Source organism: Miscanthus floridulus, chromosome 8 (assembly GCF_019320115.1).
Source record: "Miscanthus floridulus cultivar M001 chromosome 8, ASM1932011v1, whole genome shotgun sequence".
NCBI lineage: Eukaryota > Viridiplantae > Streptophyta > Magnoliopsida > Poales > Poaceae > Miscanthus > Miscanthus floridulus.
In genome coordinates this window covers 208,566,839-208,569,970 of record NC_089587.1, presented here as the reverse complement: position 1 = coordinate 208,569,970, position 3,132 = coordinate 208,566,839, and the positions used below count along the sequence as shown (strand labels likewise).

The following is a 3,132-nucleotide window of genomic DNA, read 5'->3' as shown; positions in this document are numbered from 1 at the left end:
TTTGTTTTTAATTATGCATCTCTCTCTTTTAGCATGAAGCAAACTCATAGTAAAAGGAAAGAAATACGTAGCTTGATACATGGGGTTGCTCCTCCCCCAAGCTAGATATTATCGTGGTCCTTCTTAGAGCAGCCTTACCATCGGGTGTCCTTCTCATCCAAAGGTGGAGTGAGACGAAGTCGACCGGGTGAACTTGCTCTTGACCATCCTACAAAATACCAACAAGAACACCAAAACTCGTGGAACGAATTAGGATAAGGGGTTAGCGGTCAGCTGTCCTGAGATTAGTTGTTCTTGAGGTTTAGAAATATTTTCATATTAGCAAAATTTTAGCAGGATGTTTACCTAATACTTTTGGATTTTCTTATTTATGATATGCAGAAAAGAAAATACGTATGCATGGTATTTTTATTTTTATGCCACCACGGTAAATATCCTTGCGAGTCTTTACACTTCGAGGAATTATTCACATGGGGCTTTAGGATTTTAAAATGCAACAATAAACTTTTTATTTTCTTTTACTAATACTAATGCAGAAAAGTAAATATGCTAAAGTGAAATAATTCATGCAATGCAAGAAAAGTAAATATGGATAACTACCAACTTTTACCTCTTGGCGAGGGTTCGGATTTTTAAGTCCTTCGGACATTACATTCTCCAGTCTTGTTCATTCCTTGGGTGCATATGTCGGTCTCGGAGATGGAGACCTTGATGGCTGCACCTCTTGTGATGGTGACCTTGATGTTGTTACCTTTTCCTTCCATACTTGCTTGGTTTGTGGACTCGATTTTGGTAGAGTAGGTTCATCTTTTACAACTTCTTCAAATTCTTCATCTTCTTCCCATTTATTCTTTGGGGGTTGAGTCCTTTGGTGTTGGGATGATCGACATCTCCTCCTGCAGTGGGTCTTCTTTGGCTGTTCATAAGTGGTATAACTATTGAAATAACAGTGTACCTTTTGTCCAGGGAATTGCAAGTGGACTTGTCCAAATCCGACGTAGATGATTGCATTTGTGGTGTTGAGGAACGGTCTTCCAGGGATGATAGGTACGTCTTCTTCTTCTCCCATGTCTAGGACCATGAAGTCGGTAGGAGCATAATGATCATGTATTCTTACTATGACATCTTTATTTATTCCCTCTGGAAATTGGATTGATTTGTCCTCCATCTACAAATGCATATATGTAGGGAACAAAGGTTCGTCACCAAATAAATATTCATATGTTACCTTGGACATTATATTGACACCTGACCCAATGTCACAGAAGGTCTTGTGGAATATTCTTTGCCCAATTGTACACTCGATCACGGGTATGCCTAGATCGTCCTTCTTGATAAGGTATGGTGAAGCAAGTAGGTGGTCGTACTTTGATCAGAGTGTGTTGATCATGTTGATTGATTCTTCTTGTGGCTGCCTGGCCTTGTTCTTCCTCCTTCTTCTGTTGGTTTTCTTCTTGCTTGTTGTTGTCTCTTCGGGCGGGTACGATGTCTGTGGATGACCAGGAGATTGCAAGATGCGATTCTTGAAAGAAAACTCTTTTTTATCCTTAATTGTGAAACAGATCTTGGCACTGTCCATGTAGATGGTGGCTTTCGCGGTGTTCAGGAAGGGTCGGCCTAGGATGATGGGTGCCTTTGCATCTCCACCTGTTTCCAAAACCACGAAGTCTGCGAGTACATATGATTGTCCCACTCGTACACAGATGTCTTCAAGAATTCCCTTGGGGTAGCAGAGTGACTGATTTGCAAGCTGCAAACACATATTTATGTACAACAAAGTATCTCCATTAATTTTATCATATATTACCTTAGGCATGATGTTGATACTTGCGCTGAAGTCACAAATAGCTTCTTGGAAAATCTGAGGTCCAATGGCGATGGGGATGATAGGTCTTCCCAGATCACCTTTCTTCTCTGGCAAGGAATAATCTATCCATCCTCCAGCTAACGGTTGTATACAGTAGTATGCTGCAATATGAATATCGACAAGATTTGCAGTTTCTAAATCTTCTAGTTGTCCTAGAATCTTACTTTTGTCAGTCGGAGGAACAACAACCGCCAGTTGAGCTATTTGTGATTCTATCATTTTATTAAAGCTATGCTGGTTTTTAATGGCAGAGAAGAAGCTATCCATTCTATTGTTTATGTTTTCTAGAATTTTATCATTAGAAGCTAACTTTCTAGATAAACTTTTCATTATTTTAGCTTGGCTAGAAATTAACTCTCTCAAGGGTGGTTGATTATTGAAATTATTATTACCTTGATAGTTACCCTGGTAATTATCTTGGTAGTTTGGCCTTTGTTGCTGATTCCATCCTTAATTCTCTTGAGGACAATAGTTGTTGTTGTTGATGAAGTTCACATCCTCGTGAATTTTAGGACAGTTATTCCCTGAATGCCCAGTGTTTCCACACTCTTCACATGTCATGCAGAAATCATAAATGTGCATGACTTCTTGCTTCTCTATGGCTCGGTCTTCGAGCTTCTTCATCAGTAGATCCATCTTGGCAGACATCATGTCTACCTCCTTGAGTTGATGCATACATCCACCTCTCTTGCGGGTCTAAAGACGTTCTTTATTCCAACCTTGGTTGGAGGCCATCTTCTCTGTGAGAGCTATTGTACCTGGGACTGTGAGTGAGAGGAAAGCACCTCCAGCAGCAGCATCCATGTTCTCACGGGTACTATTGGTCAACTCGTGGTAGAACATCTGCATGAGTAGCCAATTCTCTATCCCATGATGAGGACATTCTGAAATATAATCTTGAAAGTGTTCCCATGCCTTAGGAACAGATTCATCATGTTGCTGTTGGAAACTTGAAATTCTCCCACGCAGAGCATTGGTCTTGCCTGTGGGAAAGAATTTTGCTAGGAAGGCAGTGGAGCAGTTATCCTATGTAGTGTTTCTATCTTTGTTGGCGTAGAACCATTGCTTAACCTTCCCCAAGAGTGAGAATAGGAAGAGGCGAAGTACTATGGCATCTCTAGTAATTCCTTTGATGGTGAAAGTGATGCGGTTCTCCAGGGAATGTTGGAGATGAGCACTCGTATCTTCATGTGCCTTTCCATAAAACTGGCTGGCTTGCACCATGTTGATGAGAGCTGGTTTGAGTTCAAAGCCATTGTCTCCGA

The 3,132-nt window shown here is 40.8% G+C and overlaps 1 non-coding gene across 1 annotated transcript; it reads left to right on the top strand.

Annotated features, from left to right (window-relative positions):
* The first annotated feature begins 2,732 nt into the window (after nt 1–2,732).
* On the top strand, nt 2,733–2,841 carry LOC136478651 (small nucleolar RNA R71). The gene has a single exon (XR_010764370.1). It is a non-coding gene; the product is annotated as a small nucleolar RNA R71 (small nucleolar RNA).
* The last annotated feature ends 291 nt before the right edge of the window (nt 2,842–3,132 follow it).